This window comes from Anomaloglossus baeobatrachus, chromosome 2, assembly GCF_048569485.1.
Source record: "Anomaloglossus baeobatrachus isolate aAnoBae1 chromosome 2, aAnoBae1.hap1, whole genome shotgun sequence".
NCBI classification, from domain to species: Eukaryota; Metazoa; Chordata; class Amphibia; order Anura; family Aromobatidae; genus Anomaloglossus; species Anomaloglossus baeobatrachus.
This window is the reverse complement of record NC_134354.1, coordinates 327,983,558-327,999,307: the sequence shown is the minus strand read 5'-3', so window position 1 is coordinate 327,999,307 and position 15,750 is coordinate 327,983,558. Positions and strand designations below refer to the sequence as shown.

The 15,750-nt window shown below is 48.2% G+C and overlaps 1 protein-coding gene across 5 annotated transcripts in view; it reads left to right on the top strand.

The window, feature by feature from the left end:
* Positions 1 to 15,750, top strand: part of DHDDS (dehydrodolichyl diphosphate synthase subunit) — a 178,596-nt gene that overhangs the window by 111,908 nt on the left and 50,938 nt on the right. The window lies entirely within an intron of this gene.

Genomic DNA, 15,750 nt, shown 5'->3' with positions numbered 1-15,750 from the left:
TGGTGCTGGACGCAGGTTGTTCATCGTTCCTGAGGCAGCACACATCGCTATGTGTGACACCCCAGAAACGACGAACACCAGCGTTCCTGCGTCCTCCGGCAACAAGGTGGGCATGTCGTTAATGCGGCTGGTCTCTGCCCCTCCGCTTCTATTGGCGGGCCGCTGTGTGACGTCACTGGGACGGCGCACGAACTTCCCCCTTAAAAAAGAGGTTGTTCGCTGCCCACAGCGACGTCGCTAGGAAGGTAAGTAAGTGTTACGCGTCCTAGCGATATTGTGCGCCACGGGCAGCAATTTTCCTGTGACGCACAAACGACGGGGGCGGGTCCTTTCACGAGCGACATCGCTAGCGATGTCGCTGCGTTTAAAGCAGCCTTCATAGTTGTTACCAGCCATTATCAGACTACGGACCATACAGGGCCACAGTACTGATGAGTTGTAGGCAGTAGCACTATCAAACATTTAAAAAATACCTTAACTTTTGGGAGATATCTTCTATGTTTTAGGTCCAGTAATTTTGAGCACATTGGTGTGGGTCTGGGTCTTGACACCCCCCATAGCTTGCTCAAAAGACCTCTTAGAAGCACACAGCTTAGGAGACATGACTATGACTTTAAACTACATCCTCTCTGTGTTGTGTGTGCTTTTCTAAAATAACTTTACAGCTGTGGTTCGGGGTCTCCGGACCAGATTCCCCAGTAAACATGCTGATAAAGTTTAGTTACTCTTTTAGGTGCATTTAAAATGGTGCCAATAATCGAAAACAGATTATTGGTCCAACTAAACAGGTTGTCAGATTACCCGATGCACAAGCAAAATGTTTTTGTCGGTTGAAATGTTTTTTCAGTTTACCTAAATAAACATTTATATAGGGGACGGTTCCCCTACAAAAATCATACACAGTTTAGCTTAAAGCGGTTGTCCGGTCTAGAATGACAAGTCTGCAGTCACTCTGTTTCATTCTATGACTGCAGACTTGTGAATCCTCCCAGCGGACTCACAGCAATCAAGTATGTCATATGCAGACTCCCGATCAGAATTAGTCTAGTGGATACAGCCTCGCTTAATGCACTTATACTGAGCGATGCGGTCCCCTCTAGACTGGTTCTAGCTGGCAGTCTGCATATCGCATACTTGACTGCCGTTCCCAGCACAGACACCGGAGAATCCTTGTAGCGCACACAGTGAGTACGCTGGAAAGATTCACAAATCTGCAGTCACACAGAGTGGCAGCACATAGAGTGACTGCAGACTTGTCATTCTAGACTGGACAACCCCTTTAATATTTGCTTCTAAATCTATTTTTTAATATACAAATGAGGGTGCTTTGGTGTACCAAAGCAAAGACCACACCAACAGTGCAACAAAGTGCCCTCATTTGCATATGAAATAAAAGTTGTGTTTTTTATTTTTTTTTGCAAATATTAAAGATGTATTCAGGTCATTTTTTCCCCTAAGTCTGTGTAAATGTTAGTGTAGTGTGATGTTTGTGATAATTCACTCACCAATCGCTTTTTTCTCATGTGCCTGACTCCATAATGACTTCACATCCATAGCTCATCTCTGCTGACTTCCCTCTTCTCCGGTCTTCTGCAGCACATCCCAACATGGTGCCCTAAAAAATAACAGTGTCATTATAAAATATTCCTGAATAAAAATAACCACCAATGCTGTGCATTAAATAAGCCCTGTATTGCTCCTCACTGTGCTCCTTGCAAAAAAAAATTATACCACACTATCCCTCTTAACATACATAGTCTCCACACTATCCTCTCCTATAAAATAGTTCCTCCACACCGTCCCCACTTATATACTATGAGCTCCATACCGTCCCCCCTTATATACTATGACCGCCACACTGTCCCCCCTTATATATTATGACCGCCACACCATCCCCCCTTATATACAGTATGTCTGTTTAGATAGTGTATGTAAACTTCTGGTTTCAAATGTCCTAATATTTTCTATAAATCTATGTACACTACTCAAAAAAAAGTTAGAAATATAATTTATGGATAACCTAAAAAGTTCATACTACAGTGATATTTTGTCATGAAAGTAGCGCATTTAAGAAGAATGCAATGGTGGTGTACTCATCTTAAATAATTTATTGAAACAAAAGCCAACAACAGTAGTGGGTGTACCCCCAAATAAATGTCAATGTTTCCATAACATGTCATATGACCTTGATCATCAATTATAGCTTGACAACGACACCTCATGCTGTTAACAAGTTGCGTTATTGTCTGCAGAGCCATGGTATCCTAGTCTTCTTGAAGGGCGACCCTTAGGTCACTGAGGTTCTGGGGTACAGCATTACAAGCATCTATATGGAGACACAGGTTTTCTATGGCATTCATGTCTGGAGAAAGTGCAGGCCATTCATTTCAGGTACTTCAGTCTCCAGCAGCATTTCCCTAATGATGCGATTTCAATAAGCTGGAGCATTTTCATCCATGAAGATGAAATTAAGCCTGTGTTATTCATGCAGAGGCACAATAACTGGATTAATTAATTATGTAATTCAAATTGTCGGGCCTTGTTATTGTAAAGCTGGGTTCACACATAGCGACAACGACGTCGCTGTTACATCACCATTTTCTGTGACGCAACAGCGACCTTGTAAGTCGCTGTTATGATCGCTGCTTAGCTGTCAAACACAGCAGAAGCAGCAGCGATCATAACAACACGAGTCGCTGTGCTACATGTGCAGAGAGCAGGGAGCCGCGCTTAGCGCTGGCTCCCTGCACTCCTAGCTACAGTACACATCGGGTTAACTACCCGATGTGTACTGCAGCTACATGTTCAGAGAGCAGGGAGCTGCGCACACTGCTTAGCGCTGGCTACCTGCACTCCTAGCTATAGTACACATCGGGTTAATTACCCAATGTGTACTGCAGCTACATGTACAGGGAGCCGCGCACTCTACTTAGCGCTGGCTCCCTGGGCTCCTAGCTACAGTACACATCAGGTTAACTAACCGATGTGTACTGCAGCTACATGTGCAGGGAGCCGGCACTGGCAGCGAGAGCGGCGGACGCTGGTAACGAAGGTAAATATCGGGTAACCAGGGAAAGGTCTTCCCTTGGTTGCCCGATGTTTACCCTGGTTACAGCTTACCGCAGCTGCCAGATGCCTGCTCCTGCTCCCTGCTCGCTTCATTTTGTCGCTCTCTCGTTGTCACACACAGCGATGTGTGCATCACAGCGGGAGAGCGATGACCAAAAAATGAAGCTGGACATTCAGCAACGAGCAGCGACCTCACAGCAGGGGCCAGGTCGTTGCTGGATGTCACACACAGCGACAGCGACTAGACGTCGCTGCAACGTCACAGAAAATGGTGACGTAGCAGCGACGACGTCGTCATCGCTGTGTGTGACACCACCCTAACATTCACAAAGTGTAAGGCAGTTCTGTATTGATTAGATACACCTGCCCACCCTGTAACACAACCACCACAAAATGGCTTGTCTAGTGACAACAGTGGTTGATGCATAGCGTTGTCCTTGAAGTTTCCAACATTGTTTGAGCCCATCATTTCTACTCAGTGTGAATTGACTTTCATCAGTGAACAGCACTGAGGCCCACTGTTCCCTCTTCCAGCAAGACGATGATGCCTGTGCCTGGTGGTGTGCTCAGGTATCAAAAACCAAAAATTTCTTTTACCTTAAAACCATAATTTTTATTAGACATATATGCCACAAACAGAGTACATACATACATAGAATATGATAAAAAAATTATTAAATTATTAGAAAGAAAGGCGGGAAAAATTTTTATGTCCTTCACTCACCCTTCCTCACATACGGAGGTCGGCGTCCTAATTGATCATGACGCCCCCGTTCCTCGTCGACTGACGTCCTATGCTGACCCTCCACTCACTCTCAAGAAGTATCCCGTGTATCTATATAACAGTGGGTAAGGTGCAACACCAAAGATAAAGCCCACAAGAATAGTGTATACACATGGAATGTGCAAAAAGGGGACTATGTCCGTCACTATTCATCTGTCGTAAACTAATAGGGATGGGCCAGACTACGTCCTCAAGTCGACAAACAATAAATATCTAATATTGACTTAAGCTGGGTTTTTTTGTCCAGGATTCACCCTATGCGTTTCGCCCCTTAGTTAGCAAATAGGGGCTCATCAGGGGTATATCAGCATGGATCCTTGAAACTCACAGCTTCAAACCTAGAATAGAACACAGGGTTTATTTTATCTATAGGAACCACTGTTGTAATCACCACAGTATGGCATATAACTTGTGAATCACTGACCATTTACATAGAATCGCATTGGGACCAATAGATAATATGGTACGTCCTCCAAAAAATAATATAACACCACTTGTTGCACCTGACAATCAAAAAAGGGGGGGCATTTTTCACTTATAAATATTTGATTAAGCATAAGCTCAATTGAATATATATTTGAGGAAAAAAGTATATCAATCTAATACCTGGTAGGTTGCTGCTGAACGTAGAGTCTGAATCAAGTTCAGGCTAACTTGCCGCAACAGATAGAATCCGTGCATCCAAACACTTAGTCATGTGGAGTGTGCAACCTTAATAAAAAATATTATATGCCAGTTATAATCATCCTCAAGTATGTGTAATACTATTGTATGTTTTGAGGATTTCGATAGCGTTAGGGCAATGACAGCCAGAGACGAGTTTGTGGTACAAGATGTTTATGATATGTAACCACGGTAAATACACAACGGAAATACACAGTATAACAAACACATGAAAATACCTTTCCGAAACGGAGCGAAGGGAATTCCCGGGGCCACGCACCGGACTCCCCCAGGGAGACCACCAGAGCGAACCCCTATACAGGGACTGTCCGGCAATCAACCCCGGAAGGCGTAAATGCGCCGCAGCCGGGACACAAGGGGCAAGCGGTAAAGTCCAGAAGTGTCCGTACGGGATGAAAGTCCAGAATGGTTATGAACCGGAAGAAACCGGGCAGACGTACTGACCAAAGACGGCAGACGGAGTCCGGGCACAGTTTGAAGAAACCGGGTATGGTCCAGAGTCGGTCGGTAGATTTTCAGGAGGATCCAAAGGTAATCAAGTAGCAGCAGCAGCAGCAAAGCAGGAGCACACAGCAAGCAGTATACTCAGGCACTGGACTAGGCTTAGAGGCGGCCTTTTAAGCAGCTGGACAGGAAGTAGGGCAACAGAACATAAAACTCCATGTTAACCGAGGGCAAGCTCTTTCCAAAGAGGACTGGAAAACCCGGAAACCTGACATTACTCCCCCCCCCAGAAACGGCCTCAGGACGGGTCAGGGCCCGGCTTGTCCGGGTACCGTCGATGAAACTGAGCGATCTTCCGGGGTGCTCGAATGTTACCCACCGGTTCCCAGGAATCGTCCTCGGGGGCGTACCCCTGCCAACGTACCAGATACTGAAGCCGACGACGATGGAGCCGGGAGTCAATAATGTCCTCAACCACGAACTGCTCCTCGCCGTCGACCATCACAGGCGGAGGAGGAGGCACGACACGACCATGAAACGTATTGGGAGAGACGGATTTGAGGAGAGAAACATGAAAGACCGGGTGTACCTTTTAGATGGTGCGGTAACCGCAGCCGACAGGCCACAGGGCTCACGATCCCGGTGATCTTGAACGGACCGATGAATTTTTGTCCCAGCTTCTGCGAAGGGACACCCAATCTCAGGTTCTTGGTGGACAACCATACAGAGTCCCCTACCTTATACATGGGTGCCGGTTTCCGGTGAACGTCTGCCGACCTCTTGTAACGCTCCTGAGCTGTAGCCACAGTGTCCTTCAGAACCTCCAGATTTTGTCGTAGCTCTGTCAATCTGTCCTCCACCGCAGGCACTGAGACCGCAACCGGTGACCTAGGCAAAATAGTCGGATGGTAACCCAAGTTAGCAAAGAAGGGCGTTACCTTAGTGGAGCTGCTCTGAGTGTTGTTATACGAGAACTCCGCCAACGGAAGCATCTTCAACCAATCGTCCTGCAGATGGCTGACATAACAGCGAAGGTATTGTTCCAGGGTTTGATTGGTCCGTTCGGTTTGCCCATTTGTCTGAGGATGGTATGCAGAAGACAAACAGACATCAATCTGGAGTGCCGTACAAAACCCCTTCCAGAACCTAGACGTGAACTGCACGCCCCGGTCAGAGATGATCTCGTCTGGTACCCCATGCAATCGGAATACGTTCTGGATAACCAGATCCACTGTCTCTGCGGCTGAGGGAAGACCGGCACACGGAATAAAGTGAGCAGCTTTAGTCAACCGATCCACCACCACTAAAATGGTATTGTGACCGTCTGAGACGGGCAACTCCACAATAAAATCCATTGAGATAGACCCCCAAGGGCGAGATGGCACGGGTAACGGTTGGAGGAGTCCTGTAGGAGCCACACGAGGGACCTTGCACCGGGCACAAACCACACATGAGTGGACATAGTCCTTTACGTCCTTTAAACAGGTAGGCCACCAGAAAAAACGGTTCAGAAATTCCTGCGTCTTCTGTACCCCCCTATGACCAGCCAACACGGAGTCATGGACCAACTTGAGAACCCGAAGTCTTACGGCCTCCGGGACATAAATGCGTCGCTCTCTCAACCACACACCATTCCAAAGAACAAGAGTTACATCATTCGGGGGGGGCAGCAAGAAATACGTCACCATCATAGGCCAGCTTGATGTCCTTCCACAAGTCCTGGTCCTGGATTACTCCCAACGAAATTGGCATCCGATAACACGGTCTGAGACGGGGTTCCAGGCACGGAGTCCACGGCGTGGATTCGGGACAAGGCATCGGCTTTCCCATTACGTGAACCTGGACGGTATGTAACGACAAAATTGAACTGGTTAAGGAATAGGCTCCAACGGGCTTGCCGTGGAGACAGGCACCTGGCAGACTTAAGAAATTCCAGATTACGATGATCTGTGAGTACTATCACTTGCTGCGCGGCTCCCTGTAAGTGGTGTCTCCATTCCTTGAAAGCGGAAATAATCGCTAACAATTCCTTGTCCGCAATGTCATAGTTCCTTTCTGCAGGGGACAACCGGCGGGAAAAGAAAGCACACGGATGTAAGAGACTCTTGTCCCCAGTCCTTTGAGAAAGGATGGCCCCTAATGCGTAGTCGGAAGCGTCGACTTCCACGATAAAGGGAAGTGCGGGATTCGGATGTACCAATATAGGCGCTGAGGTAAAACAAACCTTGAGACGATGGAAAGCTTCCTGGGCCTGGGCGGACCACACAAACTTCTGTCTTTTCTTGGTTAACAGAGTGATGGGACGAACGATCTCTGAAAAATTACGGATAAAACGTCGGTAAAAGTTGGCAAAACCGACAAAGCGTTGTACCTCTTTGATGTTCCCCGGTTCCGGCCAGTCTAGAATTGCTTGTATCTTGCCAGACTCCATGTTCAGTCCCTGAGGAGAGATGACATAACCTAAGAATTGTATTTGTGAGCAATGGAATTCGCATTTCTCCAGTTTGATGTACAGGTGGTTTTCCCTCAGCCGGGTAAGTACGGTCTTGACGTGTTCCTGGTGTTCCTGTAGGGAATCAGAAAAGATTAGGATATCGTCCAGATAAATCACCATGAATTGGTCCATGATATCCCTAAAAATATCGTTAACTAGATGTTGGAAAGTCGCGGGAGCGTTACAAAGTCCAAAAGGCATCACTAGGTACTCAAAATGTCCATACCGACATCGGAACGCGGTCTTCCACTCGTCTCCGGGACGTATACGGAGTAGATTGTATGCCCCACGGAGATCCAATTTGGTGAATATTTTTGCCTGTTGGACCCTCTCCAATAGCTCAGGAATCAACGGTAACGGATACCGGTTCCGGATAGTTATTTTATTCAGTTCCCGGTAGTCAATACAGGGTCTCAGAGTCCCCTCTTTCTTTTTCACGAAAAAGATGGGTGCCCCTGCTGGTGAGGTAGACGGACGAATAAATCCCTTAGCTAGACTTTCATCAATGTATTCTTTTAGTGCTTCTAGCTCAGGTGCCGCCAACGGGTAGACATGACCAAACGGGATCTCCGCCCCTGGGAGTAAGTCTATGGGGCAATCATACGGTCTATGCGGGGGAAGCCGATCGGCTTTTCTTTTGTCGCATATATCCGCAAAGTCATTATACACCGGGGGTAGAACAGGTACCTGTACAGTGCCCTCCGTATTCGGTGTTACTGGAACCGGAACAGTTGGACTAATGGTCGGAATACTCTGCGGTGGGAAGGATATTTCCTTAGTTTCCCAATCGATGACCGGATTTGTAGACCGTAGCCACGGAATACCTAGAATAATCGGAAAATGAGGAGAAGAAATTAACATGAAAACAAGGGTCTCCTGCTGACCTGGCTTCATGACGCATTCTAGCGGTACGGTTTCCCGATCAACTGGTCCAGAGATTAACGGAGATCCGTCAACCGTCTCCATGGTAACCGGTGAGGATCTTTGCTGAGTCCGGATACCGTGTTTCCTGGCAAAAGAGGAGTCCATGAAATATCCCCCTGCCCCAGAATCTATCATTGCAGAGGTAGGTATTAGCTGTCCCTCCCACCGGATCTGAATGGGGAGCGAGCAATGGGTATATTTCCCTTCCGAGTCCTTCGGTGAGGTTGACATTACAGTCAAGGGAAATACCGCATCCAGGTGTCCACTTGCCTCAGAGATATCGGACTCTGCGTCCGTGTTGACACACTCTGCCATGGCTGCCAATACCTTATTTGGGCGATTCGGACGTTTCGGGCAGTCGATCAAGAAATGGTCCGATTGACCGCAATAGAAACACAAACGCTCACGGAGCCGGTGTTCGCGACGTTCATTGGTCTCTCGCTTTTGCAGAGAGTCCACTTGCATAGGAACGTCCTCGGCCTCCCGTGGCGTCCTGAGAGCGGGTTCTCTGGAAGGAAATGTAAAGTTGTTCACACGGTTTACAGCTGCCCATTTTTCCTGTCTACGTTCCGTCAAGCGGTTATCAATACGCACACAGTGCTGGAGAAACAGTTCAAAATCCCCTGGAGATTCGGAACGAGCTAACTCGTCTTTGATGGTACCGGACAAACCCTTTCTGAAAACAGACAATAATGCATTGTTTCCCCAGTCGGTGTCTACCACTAACCTCTTAAATTCAGTGGCGTATTCAACGACAGAACGCTTTCCCTGACGTAAGGAAAGGAGAGCCGATTCAGCGGTAGCACGGCGATTCGGATCATCAAACATCTGCGCCATTGCGGTCAGAAAGTCCTCCAGGTGATTTAAACGGATGTCCCGGTTCTCTATCATAGGATTAGCCCAAGCCAGTGCTCGTGAGGTTAATAACATAATTATACATAACACTTTGGACCGGTCAGAACGGTAATAATCAGCATGTACATCAAAAAACAGTATACATTGGTTCACAAATCCACGAAACTGACTACGGTCACCATTGAAACGGAATGGGGGTAACCTAGGCATACCGGCAGCTGAGACGGACGTAGTGGGGCCGGCTTCCTGAGCCTCCACTCTGACTTGCAAATCCTGTATAGCCGGACCCAGTACCTGGTGATCATGGCCCAGCTGTGTCTCCACATCTCTAAGTTTAGTCTGCACCACCTCCATCTCCTGCTGCAAGGAGTTAATCATAGAAAAGAGCTGATCTACTCGTGTCTCAGTCATTGCCCCAGCGAAATCCTCTTATAGGCCTGAGTATAATGTAATACTATTGTATGTTTTGAGGATTTCGATAGCGTTAGGGCAATGACAGCCAGAGACGAGTTTGTGGTACAAGATGTTTATGATATGTAACCACGGTAAATACACAACGGAAATACACAGTATAACAAACACATGAAAATACCTTTCCGAAACGGAGCGAAGGGAATTCCCGGGGCCACGCACCGGACTCCCCCAGGGAGACCACCAGAGCGAACCCCTATACAGGGACTGTCCGGCAATCAACCCCGGAAGGCCTAAATGCGCCGCAGCCGGGACACAAGGGGCAAGCGGTAAAGTCCAGAAGTGTCCGTACGGGATGAAAGTCCAGAATGGTTATGAACCGGAAGAAACCGGGCAGACGTACTGACCAAAGACGGCAGACGGAGTCCGGGCACAGTTTGAAGAAACCGGGTATGGTCCAGAGTCGGTCGGTAGATTTTCAGGAGGATCCAAAGGTAATCAAGTAGCAGCAGTAGCAAAGCAGGAGCACACAGCAAGCAGTATACTCAGGCACTGGACTAGGCTTAGAGGCGGCCTTTTAAGCAGCTGGACAGGAAGTAGGGCAACAGAACATAAAACTCCATGTTAACCGAGGGCAAGCTCTTTCCAAAGAGGACTGGAAAACCCGGAAACCTGACAGTATGCACCCAAATTGTGCACCCCAGCAGCCTGTTAATAGAGGGTGACACTCAAAGCAAGTAGTATCTCACCACCTACAGTGTGTACATACACCAGCCGGCTCCTGCTCCCTGCTCGCTTCATTTCGTCGCTCTCTCGTTGTCACACACAGCGATGTGTGCGTCACAGCGGGAGAGCGACGACCAAAAAATGAAGCTGGACATTCAGCAACGAGCAGTGACCTCACAGCAGGGGCCAGGTCGTTGCTGGATGTCACACACAGCGACAGCGACTGGACGTCGCTGCAGCGTCACAGAAAATGGTTGTCGTCGTCGCTGTGTGTGACACCACCCTAACTGTGACACACAAAGTGTAAGGCAGTTCTGTATTGATTAGATAAACCTGCCCACCCTGCAACACAACCACCACAAAATGGCTTGTCTAGTGACAACAGTGGTTGCATAGCGTTGTCCTTGAAGTTTCGAACATTGTTTGAGCCCATCATTTCTACTCAGTGTGAATTGACTTTCATCAGTGAACAGCACTGAGGCCCACTGTTCCCTCTTCCAGCAAGACAATGATGCCTGTGCCTGGTGGTGTGCTCAGGTACCCTTGCAGGTAGTCTAACATGCAGCCCGCACAAATTTATATGATTTTGAATGGTCTGTTATAATACGTCTACAGTGACCCATGGGGGAGGTGCCAGATGTTGCAGAGGGGCCAGCTGGGAAATGTCGTTGCTTTGTCACGGTAGCTGAAGTGGGTCACTGGACCCCTAAACACTTCTCTTGTGTCCACAACAATTGTCAATAGCGGGAGGTGGCACTTACGGAGATTGTATTAAACCCCCCAGGTGCGCTCCTATGGTGGTGATGTCTGGGTGCAGGTGTTGGAGTACCATTGATGTTTGTGCAATTGCAAGCAGCCAGACATACGGGTGAACTTGCAAACATGACACTTTACTAAAGGGAATAATAGGACACAGTCTGTCTCTTAAAGCCAAAATGGCGGCAGTTCATTGTTTAGAGTACACTTAGTATTTTATATATAAAAGAAGGTGTCTTCTCCATATGCAACAAGCAAGTTTAGGACCTCTCAGAGCAGTAGTTCAGTTCTACTCACTTGCTGTTGGAGGTAATATTACATATGGGCCAGGTAATGCACAACCTAGTAGCATGGAGCTTCTCACGGTTTTGGCACTTACTGTTCCCTATTGCAGGGTGTAGGGCACACAGAGTTTGTGGCGTAGAAGTCACATGTCTCCGGTTCTGGCTGGAAGCGCATAAAAAACCAGTATGCGGGAGAGCACATGTTCAACCTTCTGTCTTCTGGCTGTATGAAGCTTCACTCCTTTGTAAAGGCAGTTATACAAAGAAAGATGTGCCCTCAGCATGGAATGGACTAAATGTTCTGGGAGCTTCCTTCCTCTCTCCTGACTAGACTGGACCAGACTTATTTGTCCCAGTTTACAGGACGTGTGGTCACTGAGCTCCTTCCTGCTGTTTCCATGTCAGCTTATTGTGAGGAGAATGAGCACCTGACTATCATATGCATACATGGACCAGTAGATGGCAGCAAAGTACATGTAACAATCCTCAGTATACGCACATCATAACACAATGCATTAAATATATCCTAACTCACAGTGCACAATGAAATTCTGGTACACTGGAACAGATCTACTGCCAGACCACAACGGTTTAACTCAGCAGCAGTAGAACAGGTACTGGGATACCACACTTGGGTGCTTCTCCTCTCCCTTAAATGTGCCTGGAGTTGTATTGCAGTCATCATTCAGTTCAAAGGGCATCTTTCACAATAAAGCGGTCATCGGTGTGAGATGTGGCCACAGGATATCTACTTCTATGCCTTTCTGTGGAGTCTTGCAGTCTCTCTATATCTCTGTTGCAACCTGCTGATGACACTCTAAGTTCAGTGGCCACTTACATCTAAGAATCTGAGAACCTCCTTGAAGACTCGCAACGGCGAGGTACTGTTGATCAATTGCTAGGTGTTGTCTTGGTCTCAATATGTCAAAATATGAATAGCATGATGAGGAGAACTGATTTAAATACCAGTTCTAATTGAACTCCGAAATTTATTAGGCGATTTATCTAACAAAAACCTGTTGTGAATTTTGCCATTAAGCGCCTTGTTAGAGAATAGCAAGTTGTGCAAAAAGCACTGAAATATTGAACAATTTGACATTTGGATGCAAATGTTTAGAGAATTAAGTTAACCTGAAAAGTATAGAGTGCATTTTAGGATCATCCTGAAATGTCTCCCAAAAGCCAAATGCCCCTAAGACCTAAGCCACACGACGGGAAAAACGGTGCAAGTGGAGTGCGATAAAACATCGCATTCCACACGGACCAATTCTAGCCTGTGTGTCAGTGCACATGAGCGATTATTTTCTCAGCCCTAATCGGACCGAGAAAACAATCGCAGCATGGTGTGATTGTAATGCAAGACTCTTTCTCTTGCACCCTTTCAAGTGTATGGGACGAGAGAAAGATCGCACTGCACTCGCGGTACACTGCGCGTGCAGAGTGAGAATCGCAATAGCCGACTACGGAGGAGAGAAGGAGATAAATCCCTCCCGCCCCTCCTCAGAGCCGGCCCGCCCCCCGCAGCCGAGGTCCGCTCGCACAGTCGGACCTCAGTTGCAGGGACACTCGCATGACACTCTGCACCTGCTTTGCTGCCAGCATGAGCCGAGTGTCATGCAAGGTTCGCAGTAGTGCCCCATGTGGCCCCGGCCTAACTAGAATTAACAGACTCAGTGGCCACAAAGGAAATCCAGATCTTCAAGCTGAGTATCTTAGATTGATTTTTAGAATAATGTAGAAAACTTCATTAGTTATCCCCAAGAATGATGTGCAATAAAAATTATGTTGTGGTACTGATCCACAGATCTACAAAGATCTCAGGAAGCTACCTCCTGAACTACAGAGGTAGAATAACAGCAGGGCACCTCTTGTGGTTGCATACATCGCTCACATTAAAATGCTAAGAAAAATTGGTTCTGGTCTTCAACCCATATTCCACAGGGACCTCAGACTAGGAATCTTCTCAGTACACACAACATTGTCTGTTATAAATGACAAAATGTATAATTGGTGGAGGAAAATTGAACTAGATGGACCAAGGTTTTTTTGTTTTTTTTCACTCTATGTAACTAAGTAACTATGTATTATCATGCGAGTGTATCGTCGTCATCCTCATCATCAATTGTCACCTTTTAGAAAATGCAGGACTTGGGCTATGTGCGCACTAGGCCGTTTTACCCGCGGATTTGCTGCGGAAATTTCTTGAGAAATGTCTGCAATCTTTGTGCAGACATTTCCCAGCAAATCCTATGAGAAAAAAAAATAGCTGTGCGCACGCTGCGGATTTTTCTCAAGAAATTTCCTTGAAAAGATTTTCTTGAGAAAATTTCTTGAGAAAATGAGCATGTCAATTCTTTTCCGCAGGTACCTGCAGATTTCTGCAGTACAGCCTGCAAAATCCGCAGGGAACAACCTGCGGGAAAATCGCAGCAAATTCGCGGCAAATCCGCATGCGGATTTACCGCGGATTTGGTGTGGATTTTTTCCGGGGGTCCGGAAATCTTCCACTCCCAGACGTTTCTCAAGAAATTTTCTTGAGAAACTTCACATTTCTAGTGCGCACAAAGCCTTATACCCACATCTTGCCAAAAAACAGTCCGTACACCCAACAGAAAACAGAATTATAAAATCCTGCATGTCTTGTCATGTTTGTTCTATTACACAACTGTCATAAATCTAAAATCGGTTTGTAGCCAGTTTTCCTAAATGGACATCTTTTTAGACTCTAATATATGGCTTGAGTTGAGGAACTCAAAGAAAGAGTCATACAAGGTTATACGTCTGCAGCTTGTGTGCTGACAAAGAAATAAAAGTCCCATACTGGATAAGTTTAATTTACTTTGAAGATAATCTATATATATAATTGCCTTATTCTGTCTGTCTGTCTGTCTTGCTCCAAAATTGTGTCCTTACAGTGACAACCGTCGAATTGGCCGCTGGGCTCTGCCTGGCCCCGCCCCTCCACACGGATTGGCTGCTTGGCTCGGCCCCACCCCCCGTATGGATTAACCGTTTGGCACGCGATGCCAGCTAGGCCACGCCCCCACGCATGCGGTGCCTGCGAGGCCACGCCCCCACGCACGTGATGCCCGCGAGGCCACGCCCACACACGATGCCCGCGAGGCCACACCCCACGCACACGTTGGGCACCTGTACACCACCCCCCAGGACTACTCCTCTCATTATACTCCTCCTATTATACTCCTCTCTGAGGGGTTCGCAGCATGGGGGATGGAGCACGATGGGGAGTGCATCATGGGGGATGGAGCACGATGGGGGGTGCAGCATAGGGGGGTGGACCACGATGGGGGGTGCAGCATGAGGGTTGGACCACGATGGGGAGGTGCCCAGAATGGGGGGATGAAACACGATGGGGGGTGTGCAGCATGGGGGATGGAGCACGATGGGGGGTGCAGCATGGGGGTTGGACCACGATGAAGGGTGCCCAGAATGGGGGGTGCCCAGAATGGGGGGATGAAACAGGATGGGGGGTGCACAGCATGGGGGATGGAGCACGATGGGGGGTGCAGCATGGGGGATAGAGCACGATGGGGGGTGCGCAGAATGGGGGATGGAGCACGATGGGGGGTGCAGCATGGGGGATAGAGCACGATGGGGGGTGCGCAGAATGGGGGATGGAGCACAATGGGGGGTGCGTAGCATGGGGGATGGAGCACGATGGGGGGTGCTAGCATGGGGGATGGAGCACGATGGGGGATGCATAGCATGGGGGATGGAGCACGATGGGGAGTGCAGCATGGGGGGTGGAGCACGATGGGGGGGTGCAGCGTGGGGGATGGAGCACGATGGGGGGTGCCCAGAATGGGGGATGAAACACGATGGGGGGTGCGCAGCATGGGAGATGGAGTACGATGGGGGGTGCGCAGCATGGGGGATGGAGCACGATGGGGGTGCGCAGCATGGGGGATGGAGCACGATGGGGGGTGCGCAGCATGGGGGATGGAGCACGATGGGGGGTGTGCAGCATGGGGGATAGAGCACGATGGGGGGTGCACACCTCCCCCCAAAACACACACACACACCGCCACGCACGCACCGCACAACACACCACACACACACTGGGAACCACAAACACCACCCTACACAGACACCCACACACACAGACAACGCCGCACACACACAACACACAAACACCGCGGCACACACAAATATACGCACATACCGCACAACTCACACACTGCACAAAACATAGCTCCCCCAAAACACACACACGCACTCCACACCCACACAAACCGCGCAACACACACAGCACCACACACACACAACGCTACAGACACACAGCGCTCCAGAAACAACGC